The 21,547-nt window shown below is 38.2% G+C and overlaps 1 protein-coding gene across 5 annotated transcripts in view; it reads left to right on the top strand.

Annotated features, from left to right (window-relative positions):
* The window catches only part of LOC128743682 (high affinity cGMP-specific 3',5'-cyclic phosphodiesterase 9A), a 360,716-nt gene that overhangs the window by 24,461 nt on the left and 314,708 nt on the right, over positions 1-21,547 (top strand). For 4 of the 5 annotated variants that reach the window (XM_053840310.1, XM_053840309.1, XM_053840305.1 and 1 more), the window contains exon 2: positions 4,274-5,215. The exons of the other annotated variant lie outside the window; for it this stretch is intronic. The gene's annotated coding sequence lies outside the window, so the exon portion shown is untranslated. The remainder of the gene's footprint in view (positions 1-4,273; positions 5,216-21,547) is intronic. 5 annotated transcript variants of the gene reach the window in all.

Genomic DNA, 21,547 nt, shown 5'->3' with positions numbered 1-21,547 from the left:
GTATATTTCTAATCTGTTTGCTGTCTTTTTGTCATTTCTTTAAAATCTTTTCTTCGTATATGTCGTCTTTCTGTCATCTCTTTGTCGCATTTTTGTCGCTCTTTCGTGTTTTTTGCTATCTTTTCATCGTAATTTCGCCGTCTATTCCTTATTTTAAACGTCTGTTTTTGGTATTTTTTGCTGTTTTAAGCAACTTCGCCATTTTTGGTGGTGTTTCTGCGTCTTTTCGTCAACTTCTCATCGCGTTTTATCATCTTTAAGACATTTTTTTGTTACCTTTTCGTCACTTTGCCATTCTTTCGTCGTTCTGTTTATTATCATGCCCACAAAACTATTGTCTTTTTTGCCATGTTTTACCGCCTTCTTGAACGCATTTTAAACGTCTTTGTTTCGCTGTTTCATGTTTTTTCGGCGTCCCGTCATAGTATTTTTGTCGTCTTTTAGCTTTATTTTTCATCGCCTACTTGTTTTCACTTTTTCGTCAAATTCCCGCCGTCGCACAATAGTCGGAAAATTGCGATTTTTGGCCAAAATTATTTTTTAGTTTCAAATTGATTCTAGATTATATTTGTAACAAAAGAAATGATTTAAACATATAAGAACTCATATTTGGGGTGATTTGGGGAAAAATGATCAAATGTTACCGATATAAATATTTGCTTGACAAAAAAAAATTTTCTTTCTCGCGGGGATTCTCCCATTTTGTCATTGAAACTCTCTTCAGGTACTAAATAAATTTAGTAACAAAGATAATCAAGATATGACAATTTTAAAATTATTTTTTTTCGGAAAACGTCAAATTATAGCAAACTTTCAATTCATGTTTTGATACAACATACTTCGAGCTTTCAGACGCACTGTTAGAAACTGCGGCGACAAGAGGCGACAAGAGTTGTTTTTTTGATTAAAGTTTGTGAAAATTTCATTTTTATTATAAGTAGCCTATGGCGCACCACATTGAGTTTAAATCTGTTTTCATTTCATTTTTTAATAGGCTAAAATATCAGTTTTAAAATTATATATAACAATAATATTTACATCCGCGATAACTATTTAATTTTTTGACTTTTTCAAAATGACTCATTTTTCAAACTTTTGAAATGGGCAACTTTGACGGCTTATTTCTACATGACATTTTTTTTCTTTCAAAATTTTATTCACGAATCATAAAAATATAGACAATTTACTACAAAACCGCGTTTAAGCATGTGCTAAAATGTGAAATTTTACATTCGGCAATTTTGGCCGCTACTTTATATGGAGCCCTTGTTATGTGCGTCGTTTCGCTTCGCCTTCGCCGTGTTTTTGTCGTTTTTCCGATGCGTTTTAGTTGTTCTTTTTAATTCTTTTCCTTTTTTTCGGATTTCTTTTGTCATCTCTCTGTCGTATTTTTGACATCTTTTCACGGTTTTGTTCCATTTTTTTAATTGTATTTTCTGTTCGCCATTTTTTGACGTGTTTTTGGAATTTTTGTCGCTCTTGCAGATTGTTTTGCAGATCTTTTTCGGTTTTTTTCTTTGCTCTTTTGATGTCTTTTTGTCGTAATTTTGGATTTTGGTCATCTTTTCGTTGTTTTTGTAGGGGTCAGTCCCAGCGTAGTGGTTAGCATTCACGCCTCTCACGCCGAGGACCCGGGTTCAAATCCCAACCCCACAGAAGTCGCGAATGACCCAAGCTGGTTGAAGTGACTATAATCAAACAAAAAAAAAAGTTTTTTGTCGTCATTCCCCAGTTTTTACCACCTTTTCGTCATATTTTTACTATTTTTCGTCGTCGTCTTTGTTGCCAAGACAAATAAAATATTTCTTGTATTGCATTTACGTCCTATTTTAGTCATCTTTTCGTATATTTTAAACGCTTTTTGAATGTCTCTGTCGCTTTTCTTTTTTTCGGTTGTTGTTTTGATGCCCTTTCGTCTTTTCATCGGATTTTCATATTTTCTCCGCCAAGGTTCCTTCAACTTTTGATCACTTTTTCGATTTTTTTCGTCACATTTTTGTTGCTTTTCTCGCCGATTCTCCGTCGTCTTTGTGCCAACTTTTCATCGCCTGTTCGTCGATTTTTTACGGCTGTTTTTGACATTTTGGTCGCTCTTTTCGGTGGCCTTTTGCCGTTTTCGTCGTCATTTTGTTACTGTTTTGGTGTCTTTTCTTGGCATCATTTCATCGTCTTTTGATGTCGCCATTTTTTGGTTTTTTACTTGTCTCTTCGTCATTCTTATGTTGTCTTTTTGACGTATATTCGCCATCTTTTCGTCGTCTTTTGTACATGCTTTTCTTAACGCTTTTTAGGCATTTTGTTGTCGTCATTTTTAATCGTTAGTTTGGCGTCTTTTCATATTTTCATGTAATTTTCATGTAATTTGCGTCGTATTTTTGTCGTCTATTTGAAGCATTTTCGCACTCTTTTTGTTATCTCTTTAATGTCTTTGCTTTGTATAAACCTTCTTTTTGTTAGCTTTCTGACGTCTTTTGTCGTCTTTTCAGGTTTTTTGTCATTGTTTCATTGTATTTTCGTGGTGTATTCCTCGTTTGTAACGTCTGTTTTTGACATTTTTATTGCTTTATCAACTGTTCATCGCCTTTTGTCGTTTTTTAGACAAGTATTTGTTGCTTTTTCATCAGTTTTTGCCATTAATTGGTCGTTCAGTTCATTATCAAGACAACAGAAATATTGTCTTTTATTGTTTTTTTTTGCCATGTCTTGCCGCCTTCTTGACATCATATTTTTGTCGTCTTTCATATTTTTTTTCATCGACTACTTGTCATCATCTTTCCGATGTCTTTTTGTCGGCACGTTTTAGTTGCCCTCTTTTATTCCTTTGGTTTCTTTTCTTCGTAGACGGATTTTTTTCGTATTTTTGACATCTTTTCATGTTATTTTCGCCATATCAGCATAGTATTTTCGTTATCCCTCCGCCGTTTTTCGACGTGTTTTTGGAAGTTTTTGTCGCTTTCTTTCGACTTTTAACGTTTTTGTGTTTTTTTTGCGTTACTTTTTTGGCATCTCTTCGTCGTAATTTTGTTGTAATTTTGTTTTTTTGTCATTTTTCTTTGTCTTTCGTCGTCATTCACCATTTGTTTTAGCATTGACTGAAGTTTTTGGAGCGTCTTAGTAGAATACGAAACCTGAAACTAAATAAAAAGAAGACTTATCCAATTCTTTTGTCACAATTTTGTCATGTTTTTTACTTATATTCGTTATCTATTCGTGGTATTTTAAAGTGTTTCGTTATGATCGTTTTAAAACTCTGGTTTAGCGTCTATTTATATATTATATTTTTCTATTTGCTATATTTTCGTCGTCTTTTCATCATATTTTGGTTGTTTATGCCTCGTTTTTAACGTCTGTTGTTGGCATATTTGTTGCTCTTTTAAATGACTTTTTGCCGTCTGTTCTTCGTCATTCTTCGTATTTTATCTCATTTTCATCATCTTGTCGTCTTTTGGCCATTTTTTTGTTGGCTTTTCGTAGCTTTTTTGCCATTTTTTGGTTGTTCTGTTTATCTTCAAGACAACTAAAATATAGACTATATATATAGGAAGACCAAAGAGCAAAGAGGCAAACGAAAGCCAATAACAGAATTTACGTTTATTCTAAAGAAAAAGCGAAGCGTCATAAACAGAAAAAAATAAACAGGCGAAGACGAAAAGTGAGAAGGAAAGGAGATAAAAAGAAGTGTAAAAAGACGAAAACTGAAAACGATAGAATGAAAGAGAAAAACGAGGATAAAAATAACTAAAAAAATGCACTGAAAATAAGAGAAATGAGAAGTAGAAGTAAACGAACAAAGAAAACGGAATGATGAAACAGAAAAAGTTTCGCTTTTAATTACTAGTCCAATTCCAACTTTTAAAATCAAAGTTGTCCAACTGCACCGAACAGTCCGGAAGTCAGCCTTGTCCGATACGTTTATGAAAATCAGTAACTATGAGCACGTTATCCGTAGATCCGTAGAAAATTTCTAAATCCGTAGATCTTACATCACTGCTGCAATATATTAAATCATCATATAAGCTGTTGGTAGATATAAAATCCAAAAAAAAAAAAGTTATTCGTAACTTCCTCAACGTTTGATTTCTGTTTGATGGCCATTTGGTACGGCGACATAGCCGATCATAAATCCGTGGATTTGGAAGATGATCTAACCGGCCAGTCGGCCGGTGTTTGATTTGTTCTTTTTCTCCTGGATTTCTCGGTCTCTCTCAGCTATTTCATTTGTTAGTTAATGATTCTGCCCTAACCGGTGCAACTTTGTTATTCATCTTTCCAGATTTAACCGCGCTGCGCTGAAGCATCGATAGATTTGCTCTCCGTCCTCGTGCGCGGTTCGGAGGTTGGCTGACGAGATAGTGCGCTTTAACAGTGGAAGAGCCGGTTTCATTAACGACGACAGCCGCAGCAGCGAGTGGCAGCGAGCGAGCAGCAAACCATCGACGGTAGTGGCGGAACGGTGCCGGGATGTTTACTGTAAACAATAGTAAAAAAACCAATAATTTTTCAAATAAACAAATGAAAAATATTCACAAACTACAACAAAGTCGCCGAGAGTGAGCGTTCGCATCTGGCATATGAAGCTTGGCCGAGATCCGCGCGCGGTGCATCAGAAGATAGGTCCAGCGAGAGCGTTGTGTTGTGAGTGAGCTATTTACGCTGCAAGCCGCAATACTTTGGTTTAGACTAGTAAAGGCAAGAAGCTTGCTTGCCGATCGCGAAAAGTGTTCGGAAGATCCACCGACGGACGGAAGAAGATTTGTAACAGTAGTGGTGGCTTCAAGTTGGATTGCAGTTGAATTGAGTGCGAGAGTGTCACTAGAAAGCCAAGAAGAGTAGAAGAAAATAAAAGACCGAGTACGAACATCGCAAGACGACGCGTAAGAAGTGGCGAACTGCATCTCGCGAAGTGTGGCACATGCAAGATCATTGATCTATCGCGGGGCTAATTTATTGCGCTGTTTACCGATTCCGGTGAAGGTGCGCGCTTGTGCGGTTGGCAGAAAGTGTCCGCGTTGCGAATGTGTGATGTGGTGACCGGTTTCCGTGCGGCGTTGTCCGTTAATCGCCGTCGAAGAATGTGAGTTATGGTGGCCGGTGACGATCTAGGATTTGTGCCATTAGTGGAGCACAGGAAGAATAGAAGACAAACGTTAATCGGGTGCGGTGCGAATTAATTGTTGTTCGAGCGAATCGAGGACAGGTGGAGCCACACGAACAGGTGCGTTTTTCGGTCAGAAAATTTATTCAATCTTACGTCCGTCGATTCGATACCCTAGTTACCGGGCGATAACTTGTCGGAGCGGTTTTCGACAGTTTAGCCTTGACCTTCTGTTTTAGCTTTAGGAATGCATATTTTCCGTGTTTTTATTTCCACCTTTCACCGTTTAACCGGTGATCAATCACTTTGGATGGAACCTGTCTACAAAGAACCTGTTGAGTATGGTCCGATGATTACGATCGCTTCCTTCACACCAGTCAGTGTGCCAATGATTGCCTGGGATACAAATGTTAAATATTTTAAAATAAATACTCAACCAATCGGTCGACATAAAACAACCGAATATCGTACTAAATAAGCCCGGCACAAAATCGGACCTCGATTTACCCCCTTCCTCCTCGAATGTAAAGGTAATATCCTTGTGGACATTATTGATCATTTTCAAAAGAGTATTAAAGTCCTCTTGTTATAAAATACAATAAATGTCGTCCAGATATTTCCAATAGCAATCTGGTGAAACATTTATTTCCTTTAGTTCGTTTTCTGTGTTTGCACCACAAATAGCTCACATAAGAAAGTTGACAGGGGGTAACCCATAGGGGCTCCCTTCATTTGTTTATGAAAGTAATACCTAATAAATAAATTCGAAATAATTTTCTGTCACACAAAGTTGGGTCAATTTCAAGTAGCCCTTAACTTTGGTTCTTCACTCGCTTCCTGATGGAATGGACAGTTTCCCATCATATTTTCGATATTGAAATTTTCATATTTTTTAAGAAGGTTAAACGCAATTTTTACCGCTAAAACAGACTGTTCCGTGATCGTCGTAAGGGGGGCCGGTTACCAACGGGACTGTGATATTATTATGCAATATATAAACACGTGTTGCGATTTGCACACCACCGCCAGCGGCGGTGGCTGCGAACGGACTGAACTCCAGACTCAAGTTTATTCCCCTATTTATACATCGTTCTATAATTGCTTATTGTTACTATATCTAGCCAGAACAACAATAGCGCTTTGTCTCATCTTCGACCGAGTACACGGATTGTTGTTCTGCTAGATGTGAAGGTCAACGCGATCATATTGCGGCTTTGTGCCGCAACATACTGCCGCACCAAAACCGAAGGTTTTACACTGCGATGTACAAAACGAGAATGATTCTAGGGCTTAGCAGGAAGGCAAAAATTTAACTCGTGAGGTGTTATCGAAGTCTCTCAGTCTATCACTTGAACTGGCGCAGAGTGGCCGGTATAACGTAACTGGACCGTGTGTCCCTACACAATGGCGCGGAGTGGCCTGAATAACGAATCTGGACCTGGTGTCCTCACATGGAGCCGAGTGGCTGGATCATCAAAAACGAATTGGCGCTGGGTGGCCGGGTTATCACAACTGGACCTGGCGTCCTCACAAATTGGCGCTGATTGGCCGGATTATCACACATGAATTTTTCTACGATGTACCGATGAAACGAAATGGATGAACGACAAGTGTCAGCGAGTTAGCTTCCTTCTGGCAGACGACCCAGACGAAACTTCTAACCGCAACCAAGCACTTGCTGATAAGAATACACCCTCGGATGCTGCAAGCTTCGGTGCTGTACAGCCCTCCTACTACTAGCTGAATCCAAAACCGGGGATTCAGAAGCTGAATGTATTTTACTAAGCGGCTGTGATTCGCCCACACCGGCATAGCTCCGCTCGGGGATTTGTTGCTAAGCGGCTGCGAAGTCACCCACACCGGCCTAGCTGAAGCGTAGTGAATGAAATCCTATTTCGACTATCGATATGTCGTACTTCCTCTGGTACGACGAGCACAGCAAGGTTCAGCAGCATCATCCCACTACATGGATGCCAAATGTAATACACTCTTGTAGCAATGCAGCAACACGGTCGATGGATTTGATGTCCCGTTAGTAAACTGTTACTGTTCTAGTCACTATCCCACTACCGAAAATATCACGTGTTACTGCGAACCGATAACACGATCGATACTTGTCCCATACTTGTCGATACTACACCCTGAAATATCACATTTAATTCCTGAAATTTGCTTACCAGCCTCATTACGCAATCAGTGTGTTTGCCATCTAATGAATCAGTTAATTGATGTACTAATGAAAGCAGCTCAAGAACTTGAGGACAACGTTAATCTTAAAATGAGATCTGATGTTTACTATCATGACCAAGTCGGTGTCATACTTAATCTATTCCGAAGAATAGCCCGCATTCAAGGAATACTTCTAGTATTCCGGTATTTAAGTCGTCCATACTGGAATGAAATGGAAGAGGAATCGATACAATACCTGGTTAAACTTGCTACAATGGACAGATACCCTACAAATCGGTATTTCAAATTAGAATCGTACTTCCCGGAGAAGCTTGAAAGTAACTTCAAACTCAAATGCTCGGTAATACTCCAATCTCATATGATAATCATTGCGACGCCTCATGGGAAAGTTAATATGTGGGCAGAAATGACAAGAGGCTGGCACCAAGCATTTGATGTCGTCACGATACTGGAGATTATCAAAACATGTCCTGCAAACTGGACAGAGGAAATGATGGAGTTGTTGACAAGATTTTCACCTGGATGCCATCGGGAGAATTGTTGCTCAGTTTTTCTAAGGACTTTACCCGGATACAACCAATTTCTCGAATTAATAAGAGAAAGGTGCTACCTAGGAGGTTCCAGTCATGAGGTGCCACAAGAGATATTGGAATTACCACCTGGTGCTGAAACACCTCCATTAACGCCCTCAATGGAATATATATACAATGTCAGGGAGCCTGTTTATGAGGTATGCGGGAATTCATTAATACCATTGATAATACTCACTCTTAACATTACAGCCGAGATCGCCGGTATATGTCCCTGGTCCTATCTTACAACCCGAGACATGGGAACATTATACTCCTCGCACACCTAGTCCAAGACAACGATTAGTAGATTACTCAAGTAGTGACTCCGAGTGAACCTGATCATGTGTCACGAGAATTAAGGTAAATATAAATCAAAAATCCTAATAAATCAAATCAGGTGAAAAGATTTTGTTATTCTAGATTGACTGTGTATAAATAATTTCAATGAGAAGTACGTTCAACTCGTCAACTCTTCTTAATCTCTCTATTTAAAAAGTAAGTACAATACTTGTCATAACCTATAAGTCCAATTAAGAAGAATCTTATCACTACAGGTTATCAACATTACTCAAGAAGGAAATAAATCAAGTTAAACCACTTAGATACAATCATTTTGATGTACTTTGTATGTTATCTAAAATACATCTGATCATATAAAAATAACAACTTACTCTTATATTTTAGGTCTGGAACTCCAGGATTTGTCGAATGATAGATATAGAAATAAAACTGAAGTCCCGTTGGTAAAACGTTGTCAGTGCCAGGACAAATCCTGGTCACGGCACCAATGTTCCGTGATCGTCGTAAGGGGGGCCGGTTACCAACGGGACTGTGATATTATTATGCAATATATAAACACGTGTTGCGATTTGCACACCACCGCCAGCGGCGGTGGCTGCGAACGGACTGAACTCCAGACTCAAGTTTATTCCCCTATTTATACATCGTTCTATAATTGCTTATTGTTACTATATCTAGCCAGAACAACAATAGCGCTTTGTCTCATCTTCGACCGAGTACACGGATTGTTGTTCTGCTAGATGTGAAGGTCAACGCGGTCATATTGCGGCTTTGTGCCGCAACACAGACTTTCAACGCTTTCAGGAGATACAATTTCTCAAACATAGTACCTATTAAAATAAATACGCCCTTTTTAAAAGTGATTCTTGAGCCTAAATGGTGCCAAATTCTTTGGAAGGTACATGTTTCCTCTTATCAAAAACGTAGGTGACGTTTAGAGTAAATAGTTCAAGTGTTTTCATTTACCTCTTTCACATGAAACTGCTAAAATTTAAAAATTACAGAAATGTGTTTTGTTCCGCCTTCAGAAAACGGTAAATATCTCAGCGAGATTTAAAGATACGTCTTTACTTTCTTCGGCAAAGTTATTCGTCATAAAATTTTCTATCATTGTTTGCATCATATTCGTATGTTTTTTGTGTCATTTCAATTTTTGTATTCTTCTTATGTTACTTTTGAGTCATTAATCGTACTACCCAGCTAGTTTTGAGATACGATGCTGGTCTCAGCCAGATGTCGTATCAAGTCAGTCGTCGTATGTTCGTATCTCGGCCCCGTAATTGGCTTGTACTGTAACGGCCGGCTACGAAGTCTGTCTATTTTTTTTTGCGTGGATATTATCACTACGACCTCACTACGCATTTTGATCTATTGTGATCTTATCCAGGTGTTGTTCCGCACTTCGTTGTTATTGCAGTATCGCTATAGAGTGAGCGAACTGCTTATTATCCGTGCTTAAAGTGTCGGTGTGTTTTCACCTCTTTTTCCCTCAACGCTTCTTACTACTTTTCAACCAATCTAGCTCTAGAGCCAGGTAGTGCGGAGACTAGTTATAATTTGTCCTTGGACAAGAGGCTTCATTCGCACCTCGAGCAAGTATCATTCTTATAACCAGCCCCGGCTAAAGGCTTCATGGTCGGTAAAGCAGAGTTCAGCACAGAATGAGGGTGGGTATGTGTGTATGGATGTGTTGCTTATCTACTTATGCATTACCAATCTCATTCCTAGAACCAGAAAGCGGAACAAGCTATAATTTGCCCTTGAACAAGAGGCCTCATTCGCACCTCAAGCAAGTACCACTCTTATAACTTGCTTCCATTGTTAGTAAATGCAGAATGCACTAGGAAGGCTGTGGAGGGGCCTGAGAGGCCATGCTAAAGTCACTTAACATCGAATGGCCTGATTCTACTAAGATTCGAACCCACGACCACTCGCTTGTCAAGGCAGATTTGGTAACCTTGCGGCTACAGGGCCCTCCAAGTCTGTCTATAAAGAAGAGGCAAAACTTTGAAAGACGTTCAAGCTCAAGATTTTGCTTTTCAATCGGGCAATTTGTGTTATTTTTGTATTATCTATGTGTTATTTTTATGCTATTTTTGTGTCACTTTTGGGCCATTTTGATGTCTCTTTTGTTTCATACTTCTATTATTTTTACTTATTTTTGTATTACTATTTTTACTATTTTTGGGTCTTACTTGTTTCGTTGTTAGTGTCATTTTTATTTTATTTTTCTATCATTTTTGTGCTATTTTTGTGTCATCGTTTATCACTTTAGGATCAGTTTTTTGACATTTCTTTACATTTTTCTCATCATTTTTATACAATTTTTATGTCTTGTTTGAGTTTTTTTTCTGTCATTGCTCGTATCATTTTTGTATTATTGTCGTCTATTTTTTGTGTGATTTTTTATCATTTCGAAGTCATTGTTTGTGTCATATTTGTGTTATTTTTATATCGTTTTTTTGCTAATTTTGCATTTTTGAATCAGTAATTTTTATCAGTATCGTCTTATTTATGATTTTTTATTAGGCCATTGCAAATTATTCTTAAAGTTTCTGTCACCCCCCCCCTCCTTTGAAATTGGTATGAAAAATCGGGTGGCAAAAAATAATTTGTCGGATATAAGTCAAAATATTTTTATAAAATCAATTGTATGTGGGCTCTATAGCCTAAAAAACTTGAAAAATCGCTTCTAACACGGAATAGAAATGTAAATTTCGAACAACGGAATTTCCGAAAATCGGCAAAAAAATTTTCATTCGATTTTGTCTTTCTTTTCGTATTTTTATGCATGGAAAATAATAACGGATATATAAAAAGCAATAATAGATATAGTTTTCACGTTTAAAGTTTAAGTAAAAATGCTAAAAACGTAATTTTTTTTTGTGACCACCGAAAAGACAAAACCTTTGTTAAATATTTGCAATGGCCTTATATTCATCAATTTTGTACTGTCTTTGTCTCATATTTGTGTGCGGTTTAGGTCACTTTTGTATTTTATTTTTACTTTACTATCGTTTTTTGCATCATTTTCGTATCTTTTTTGTTACCATTGACCATCATTGTCAGATGAATTAATTTCAAATAAACAAAATAAACAAAATTGCTAGTAACGTTTATAAGTTACTAGCTGACCCGACAAACTTCGTATTGCCACAAATTAACCTGTGTTGTACATAATCATGAATCTCGGATGATCTTTGTCACAATCTCGAGTTTTGCAAGCCCCCCAGTGGACGGCGCTTCCGACGGCGGGTCACCAGCAACACTCGCGACCGTCTCGTCCTGAATGATCTAGTGTTACTATAGATAGTTTTTGTGGTCTTGTTATTGATTAATGTTTTATGGAAGAGTCTCGAATTTCTCGAGTTGGATTAGTTTTTAAGTTTCGCAAAAATTTCTGTTTTATTTGTATGAGAGTCCATATCCCCCTACCACAGGGGTGAGAGGTCTCTAACTATCATAAAATAAATTCAAGACTCAAAAATCTCCTACATGCTAAATTTGGTTCCATTTGCTTGATTAGTACTCAAATTATAAGGAAATTTGTATTTCATTTGTATGGGAGCCCACCCTCTTAAAAGGGAAAGGGGTCGTAATACACCACAGAAAAAAAATTCTGCCATCTAAAACTCTCACATGCCAAATTTGGTTCCATTTGCTTGATTAGTTCTAAAGTTATGAGCAAATTTGTATTTCGTTTGAATGGGAGCCCCCCCCCCTCCTAAAAAGGTAAGAAGTCCTAATTCATCGTGGGAAAAATGGTTGCCTCCAAAAACACCCACATGCCAAATATGGTTCCATTTGCTTGATTAGTTCTCGAATTATGAGGAAATTTGTATTTCATTTGTGTAGAAGCCCCCTCTCTTGAAGTGTGGAAGGATCCTAATTCACCGTAGAAAATATTTTTGCCTCCAAAAACCTCCACATGCCGAATTTGGTTCTATTTGCTTGATTAGTTCTCGAGTTATGGGGAAATTTGTATTTCATTTGTATTGGAACCCCCCCTCCTAATGTGGGAAGAGGTCCTAATTCATCACAGAAAAAATTCTTGCCTCCAAAAACACCTACACGCCAAATTTGGTTCCATTTGCTGGATTAGTTCTCGAGTTATGAGGAAATTTGTATTTCGTTTGTATAGGACCCCCCCTCCTAAAGTGGGGAGGGGTCCCAATTCATCATTGAAAAAAAAATTGTTTCCAAAAACACACACATGCCAAATTTGGTTCAATTCACTTCATTAGTTCTCGAGTTATGAGGAAATTTGTATTTCATTTGTACAGGAGCCCCTCCTCTTAAAGTGGAGAGGGGTCCTAATTCACCATAGAAAATTTTCTTGCTCTCGAAAACCTTCACATGCCAAATTTGGTTGCATTTGCTTGATTAGTTCTCGAGTTATGAGGAAATTTGTATGGAAGTCCCCCCTCTTAAAGGGGAGAGGAGTTATAATTCCTCTTATAAAGAGGGGAGGGGTCTCAATTCACCATAGAATAAATTCTTGTCACCAAAAAAAACACCCACATGCCAAATGTTGTTCTATTTGCTTGATTAGTTCTCGAGTTAGGATGAAATTTGTATTTCATTTGTACAGGAGCCCCCCCTCTTAGAGTTGGGAGGGGTCCTAATTCACCGTAGAAAATTTTCTTGCCCTCGAAAACCTTCACATGCCAAAGTTGGTTCCATTTGCTTGATTAGTTCTCGAGTTATGAGGAAATTTGTATGGAAGCTCCCCCTCTTAAAGGGGAGAGGAGTTACAATTCCCCTTATAAAGAGGGAGGGGTCTCAATTTACCATAGAATAAATTCTTGTCACCGAAAACACCCACATGCCAAATTTGGTTCTATTTGCTTGATTAGTTCTCGAGTTATGAGGAAATTTGTATTTCATTTGTATAGGAGCCCCCCCTCCTAAAGTGGGGAGAGGTTCTTATTCATCATAGAAAACATTCTTGCCTCCAAAAACACCTACATGCCAAATTTGGTTCCATTTGCTGGATTAGCTCTCGAGTTATAAGGAAATTTGTATTTCGTTTGTATAGGAGCCCCCCCCCTCTTAAAGTGGGGAGGGGTCCCAATTCGTCATAGAAAAAAATTTTGTCTTCAAAAACACACACATGCCAAATTTGGTTCCATTTGCTTGATTAGTTCTCGAGTTATGAGGAAATTGGTATTTCATTTGTACAGGAGCCCCCCCTCTTAAAGTGAGGAGGGGTCCTAATTCAACATAGAAAATTTTCTTGCCCTCGAAAACCTTCACATGCCAAATTTGGTTCCATTTGCTTGATTAGTTCTCGAGTTATGAGGAAATTTGTATGGAAACCCCCCCTCTTAAAGGGGAGAGGAGTTATAATTCCCCTTATAAAGAGGGGAGGGGTCTCAAATTACCCTAGAATAAATTCTTGTCACCGAAAACACCCACATGCCAAATTTGGTTCTATTTGCTTGATTAGTTCTCGAGTTATGCAGAAATTTGTGTTTCATTTGTATGGGAGCCCCCCCTCTTAGTGGGGGGAGGGGTCTCTAACCATCACTAAAACCTTTCCTGGCCCCAAAAATAGGTATAGATTTTCGTAGGATGGTTATTATCATTTATTCGTCATATTTTTGTATTATTTTTGTGCTATTTTTGTGACATCTATTTTTTGTGCTTTCTGTTATTTTTTTGCCATTGCCAATCATTTTTAAAGTTTTTGTCACCCCCCTGTTGGAAATTGACTTGAAAAATCGGGGGACAGAAGAATAATTTGTAGGGCACGAGTTAATTTTTTTTATAAAATCAATTGTCTGTGGACTCTATAGCCTGAAAAACTCGAAAAATGAGTGCACGATTTGAGTTAGCACTTCTAGCACGAATTCCTATTTCCCCAATTCAAGAATGCAAACAGCGGAATTTCCGAAAATCGGCCAGAAAATTTTCTTTCGTTTTTGTCTTTTTTCGTAGATTTTTGCTTGGAAAATAATAACCTAATTAAAAGCAAGAATAGATTTGGTATTCGCGTTTAAACTTGAAGTAAAAATGCCTAAAATCCACTTTTTTTGCTCAATTAAAAAATTCTTTTTGTTTTTTTCCGCCCCCTCTTCCCTTCTGTGGCCCAACACCGGAGGGACAAAAACCTTTTAAAATATTTGTAATGGCCTTACTATGATATTTTTATATAATTCTTGTGTAGATTTTATGTTTTTTTATGTAATATTTCTTTATTGTGCTTAATAGAACTTTTAGACTGCGGAAGGCGTCAATTTTTATTTTTAAATCCACTATTTATTTGTTATATGGAAATCCAAGTGAATTTTCTCAGTACTCTAGGAAAAACCTATCTGGTAAAACGAAGTCTGAATTGCTGAGAAATTTCTTTTGCATTTGTTTGGAAAAATGTTCGTTGTACGTGGGTTTTAATCTATACTTATAAAAATGCCTGTCTGTATGACCCTAATAGACTCGGAAACTACTGAACCAATCGACGTGAAAATTTGTATGCAAGGGTTTTTGGGGCTGGGAAGGTTCTTATGATGGTTCAAGATACTGAGTTGCAACAGGAATACAAACCAAATTGTTTGCTGGGGATAGGTATGATGTGCAGGAAGGCATGTTTTGCACCGACTATCTACTGTGAGGTTACAAGAGGCTCAATCGCCTCAGTTTAAAAAATGTAAAATGCTGGCGAAGCCGCGTTCACACGCCAAATGATTTTATGCTAAATAGGCGGTCCCATTTAGTTGTATCGGGACGGAACGATAATAGGCTCAAATACCTATTCATAGGAAAGCGAAGTTTTGTAAATTATGCCTATCGACCATTATGCCTAACATCCGTATACCTATCGTCCGTATGTCTAACGTCGCGCACACATAATCAAATCGAGAATTATTCGTTTCACTGACAGTCATTGCATAGCGTCCAACATTGAGCAACGCAAAGCCATGGGTATAAACGTCCTGTTGAGAACTTGACCCTTCTTTATCGACAGACTTCGCTGTAGAGTACAGGACAATTACGGGGCTAGTGTAACGATCCTACTGTCTCTATAGCAGCACCTCCCAGCCGAGATTCGAACATACAACGACTGGCTTGTTTGGCCAGCATTGGGACCGAGAGAATAAATGTGTCGCATCTAAAAATTAATCGCTTTGTCGCACATGATTTATATACATGCTAAAAAGAAGGGGTTCTAATACACTTCGTTGGGGCACATCAAGACAGATACTCATTGGATTAGATATCGACTCAACAAAGTAGTTCATACCAATTTATTTGTCAACAATAAGGGGTTTTAAAAGTGCATTTCCGATTCAAGATAACAGCAATTGTCGTATTTTTCTGTTCTAAGATCAATGCGGTTTCAGAAGAATGGCAATCAGTAATCAATAATGAATGACTACTTTCAAACTTATAATTACTATTATTTGTTTGTTTTATTTGATCAGGCTTGTCGACTAATTCAACGAAACACCTTCGACGAAACAATCATTAAATTTAGATGCAATTACTGGTTCTGACTATTATAATAGTCATTAATGAGCCATTGAAAGTTATGGACTGTAGCTTGCAATTAATATGTTTTGACAAAGATATCAAAATGTCCTTCAACTCTGAGTATCGTAAAATGTTTACTTTTTATTGACTAGTTCGAAGGGCCGCAGTTTTGGCCTTTACTGTTGCAGATCACCATTGAATTGCTTTGTGGTCCGACGTTTCGGTTAAAAATTGTAAGCCGAAATGTGAAAATTACATGACAGGAATTTATTCGGAACCGCTTAACCGATTTAAATAAGTTTAGTACCAAATGAAAGTTCTTGCTATCGCAAAAGTTTTGGGAGAGTTTTATTGAAAACAATCAAGCAGTTCAAAAGTTATGCATAACAATGTGCTTTTTTGAAGGGGTCAGTTAGTCGAACGTTTCTCCGAGATGGCCAAACCGATTTATGCGCTACTAGTCTTGTTTAAAAGGTAATACAGCCTCATATATTATTATTGAACTGGTTTTTGATTAAACGCTTAATTTGAATGATTTGGGTAGTCGTATACAACACAGTAAAATTTATAATAATTTATTTCGATTGTAACCAGATCATTTATTAGATTTCAATTATTTTAGTATCAAACGAAAGACCCTGATGCTTTGCATACATCTGCTTAATTTGTTAAGAACCGTCTTACCGATCAAAAGTTATTCAATAAAAAATGGATGAAATTAGGGTACGGGAGGGTATTTTCAGCCTACTTCTAAATTTAGCCTATTTTCTCTTTCTTTCGCTAAATAAATACTTTGCCGATAAACAACTTTAATATGTTATATCTATTTTTTCAAAAATGTAACTGACCTGTTTTTATTGAAAGAACTTCAAAATTTTTTCTCAAGGAGTGTAGCTTTGTAGCAGTTTATTCATAAAATTAGCTGATTGCCCGATCATACTCGGGGCCCCTTTGTCTCTCAGCTACTGATGTACAAGCTGTTATTGTAACGGAACTTCTTATAATGCAATAAACGAAATCGGCAGTCCCTATAAAGCGCACCTTTTTAACGTTTTTGTGTTTATGCCGCCCCTTTGTCAATGGCCTATTTCCCTCTCCCAGAAGTCCTCTCTTGTCGTTCAGCCACTTGTACAACTGCTATTGTTCCAGATGCAAGAAAAACGCATCCCTTTACCCATTTGAACAGTCCTCCCCACTTGTATTAGACCGTCTGCCCCCCTACCCCTACCCTCTGTCTACATAAAAGAATCATGTCAAAAAACATGTGTGTCAAGTTTGATGAAGAACCATCCAGACGTTTCGGAGTTACAGCGAAACATACATTCATAATCCCGTTCCTCGTCCCCTCTTGTTGGATCCCAGTCAGATTTTTCCATATATCTCTCTTCGTTCTTTCGGTTGGTACCCGAATGTTTTGCTAACCAAACTACTGCCTTACCCTTATACTATATTAGGTAGTCTAAAATACAAGTCTGTTTTATTCTCCCAGTTTTATCATTCCATGCACCACACGCTTGCCTCGACGATGATAATTATTTTTTGTATTATTGCTCTTTTGTTTCTTCCGCCGAGAAGATAGACTGTTATCTACTCGATGGGTGCGATTGAAACGGGCAGTCTGTTGCCGGACGTCAATACGGCAAGTCTAGTATAATTTACCACCACAATAATTGTCGTCGTAGAGGCGAGTGTGTGATAGAACTGGGAGAATAAAATAAAATTGTATATAAGACTACCTAATATAAGGGTGCGGCCACAGAACAGAAGTGGAAGTCCGAGCGATTCGGTGATCACAAATGGTAACGCAGTTTTTTTTTAATTTTATTTTCCTATGGGAAGGTTTTTGAATGGAAAAAAGTATCAGTAATATAAGCATAACGTTCGCTGCCATATACTTCCACATATACCTTCGTGCGTTTTCGTGCAAAAAAGTCCCTCACTATCGCCTGGTTCGCTAGTATCTGTAGAAGGTAGAATGTTTGTGTTTGGATTTCAATTTCCACTTCTGTTCTGTGGTGCGGCAGTAGCTGGTTAGTAAAACATTCGGGTACCAACCGAAAGAATGCGGGTGCGAGTCCCACCTGCACGACCCATTATATTTTTGGCCTTTATTTTCTAGTTCATCCAGCTTATCATTTTCCAGGGTGGTGACAAAAACTTTAAAAATAATTTGCAATGGTCTTATTATCCGACCCAATCAACTCTTCTCAGGTCTACATGATTCGTTAGCTTTAGCGATACTATTGAACCATAATAACTAGAAGAAGTGACTGTTATTTCTAATTCGAATTTTCAAGACATTGATAAATAATTCAGTGTTGCTTTGCAACTCATTGATGCTAGTTGGTGAACACTGTAATGCATTTTATCATCTAGCGAAATGAAAAAGGTGACTAAATAAGAATTCATGCGAATTATCATCCTATCTTTCCATGGCAGAAAAACGTTATATAACATGTAATTCCATATTTAAAACAGCGCAAACATACATTTATTGGAATTCCAGAAAGCAGCTCCCGCCAGTTCTCGCTCGCTCTGGAACTCATTCAAGGGCAAATGTTGCCCACACACATGTCGGTAGGTATTAAACTTGACAGTCGTGGCTGTGTACGCTAAACAATTCACCATAACGGTGCGATCGGTGCAAAAAAAAAAAGACGGCAGCTCGATGACCGCAGTCGCCAAGATTAACTGATAGCAGTGATTATAGAAAGTTATTATTTCCTATTTGGTGATACGGCAGCGTTAGTGGCAGAAGCAGTAGCACCGACCGGCCGCAACCGCCGCCGATTGGTGGTCTGATCCAAAGTTCGCTCTAAGACCGTCGTCGTCGTCGCCAGCGTCGTCTACGTCGTTGTCAGTGCTTGACCTAGGGATGATCGTTTTGATTTGATTTACGACATGATCATCGTCCCGTGTCTGATGAGAGCTTCTGTTGTTTTCCATTCTGAGTAGGCAGTTTAGACAGACGTGCGTGCTCGATCTGAATAGGTTCATTATGCGACGATTTAATGGTCGAATTTAGTTTTACGATGTCTTGACGGGCCTATTTTCGGTTTGATACTAGGAAGAATAGGAGAGAATGGTTATTAAGCCATTATCACCAAACTCGAACGTTTACACTGGTCGACAAAGGTGCTTACAGTTGAACCAAGTTTGAAGAAAAAATTTAAACAGCCACTGAAACAAGGTGGCTCCACCGATTTTATCGGCCAGTGCCATCCTTGCAACCTTGAACGTCCCTATTCTAACCAACCACCAGTAGCAAATCGGAACCAAGAAAGTGCAGGAATCTTGCAGCAATCCCATCATCATCGTTATTAGTATCAATGCAATGATTAGGCCGTCGAAGTCATCGTTGTCGTCGTCGTCGTCGCCCTGGCCGTCGCCGGTTGGTATTTGATGCCCATTACCCTCCAATAGGCATGGCAATCCATCCTTGCTGATGCTGCTTCCAGATTCCATCACCTTACTGGCTTAGACCCTGCCTGCCTGCCTGCTGGCCTGCCTATACACAACAGGCGTTTGTGAGCAAAGCAAAAAAAAAATGGGCAGGCAATCTCGCGCGGCGTGCAAAAATCCGGTCTTTCTGGTCTGCTGGTCCCGTGTATAGCCGATAGGAAGAAGCAGGCGAGTTTCGGAAGAAGGCAAGTCGCGTGCTGCGGCGTACAAAGGCCCCCTTGGCAGCTTGTAGTCACATTCTTGTCCCTTCCAAGCCCTCCGTCCCCCATTACGGTCGCCACGCTTTTAACTATGTGTGTGCGCGTGAGGAATTCACCTGGCCGTCTGCGGTCGCGGAGGAAGTGCGAAACGAGTATGAAACAGTAACCAAAACGGGTTACAGGATCGTGCTCTGGCAACCAGTGCGATGCAACAGCAGCAGCCCTTCTTCTTGCAGAGGAACTGTGAACCGGAGCAACAAGGTCGTTTACACGGCCTTCACACTGTTAGGCATAAACAGTGCGGAATGCTCGGGCCAATCTTTTGCGAGCTTGAGCTGGAACTTGTGGCGCGATGCGATAGCAGTTGAAATTCGAACGGGTCAACAGTTTTGCCGGATATTGAAAACGCGAAACGGGCGGAGGTCGTCCGTGTGAAGTGGACTGTTTCTGGGAGATTGGATTATGGCTTTATGCTTCGTTTTTTTATGGTTATTTCTTCAAACGTTACTTGGAAAGGGGTAATTAATTTTTACATTCACACGCCCTTTAAAAAAATCTGTACCTCTGTGGATTCAGAGAAACAAAAAACCGGACAGACATGGCGCTGCTGACGATCGATTTATTGTTTAATTGCAGCCTGTATTTAGTTCGGCGTCGGTAAAACCTCTCGTTTGATCGTGAATTTGTGGTTGACGTTGCTTGGTAGGATTTGCAAGCTGTTATATAGTCAAGATAATGGAATTCTGACGAAGTTCAGATTATTTTAACCAGCAGAGTATGTAATATGTAAATACTATACTGCTAGAAGTATAAATTTATTGGCGCGTTGGTTTTTTAAAGGTTAACTTAAAAATAGTTAACAATAAAACCTTTGCAGAAAGAATGTTAAAGTCAAGTAGAGTCGGTCAAATCTGGATTCTTATGAATATTACGTAACACTTCCAATCAGTCTGATCAAACACTGATGAAGCCTACAAGTCGTAAGAGAAAGCCATTTTTGTCAGTATAAAATATTAACTTTGTAGAATTTCACCATAAAATGTTTTGTGTTTTCTTGTCTTATCTTCAAAATATTATACCTAAAACTAGCATGTTATTTGACTAGCGTATTATTGCGTTATAATGGTCAATGAAAGTTTGGAGTCGAAGATAATTCCTAAATCCCTAACTTAACCACATTTCTTTACTATTTGATTTCCTAGTCTGATTATGATTTCTGGTGTGATTCTTTTTCTGCTGAATGATAAATAGGTTGCATATTTTTACATAAAGTTCTTATTCTAAGCTTTTTTACACCAAATGTAGAATATGTTCAGTAATGTTCCGATTTTGTCAGCTCCCGATTTTATCTACCCCCGATTTTATCAGCTTTTTATCCGGATTTTGTCAGCCAATAAATTTTGATTAATTTTTGTGCTTTTAAACATGATTTATAAAACTTTTCAGACTGCTTAAAACTATTCTGGTTCTCTGGGAAGAGTTTTTGAATAAAATGATACCTTCTTGGGAGTGATTCGGGATCAAAATTAGGGTATTTTTTTAGTAAAAGTTCTATAGTTCCTAAACAAGCAAAGATAGAGGTATATTATATTCAGCAACGTTGTGTATTTTCACTATTTTGATAACTTTGTTAAAGCGGAAAAAGTCATACAACAACTACAAAAACAGTTAGAATTGAAACACTGATTTTAACGATTTTTCATTCATGAGAAATAGGATTTTTCTAACTTTTCTGAAGAGATAGAAGGTTACTGTCTTCAGCAAAATTTCTTGTAATAATATGCTGTAAAACTTTACAGAACACATCAATGTGTTATATTGGAACTGAAGAAAAATAAATTTTTTATTGCACTTTTAGGGGGATTAATCAAAATTTGAATTCCGCTGGGCGATAGAACTTTTAATTTTGGGAAACTCTTCCAAAGGTTCTATAAACCTAAAACCAAGTTTTCCTGCTCAAAGCTAATGCGCACCAAAAAAGGTTCTGGACTGGAGTGCTGTGCCCGGTTGATTGAGCTTTTGGTTGACCAATTGAGGGTTAAAATTTAATTTTTAGTAAAAGTCTTCGATATTGCAAGGTCTTAAGTTTTGAATTATGAAAAAAATTTCGAAAAAAAAAATTTCCCGATTTTGTCAGTTTCCCCATTTTGTCAGCCCAACATCAACATGGGGCTGACAAAATCGGAACATTACTGTATTTCATTCTGGATTCTGCAATACATTGATGTCTTTTTCATTGCTTATTTCCTAGAAAA

The sequence above is a fragment of the Sabethes cyaneus genome, chromosome 3, assembly GCF_943734655.1.
Source record: "Sabethes cyaneus chromosome 3, idSabCyanKW18_F2, whole genome shotgun sequence".
Taxonomy (NCBI): domain Eukaryota; kingdom Metazoa; phylum Arthropoda; class Insecta; order Diptera; family Culicidae; genus Sabethes; species Sabethes cyaneus.
Note: the sequence above shows the minus strand (reverse complement) of the source record. Positions and strands in the feature narration are given on the sequence as shown.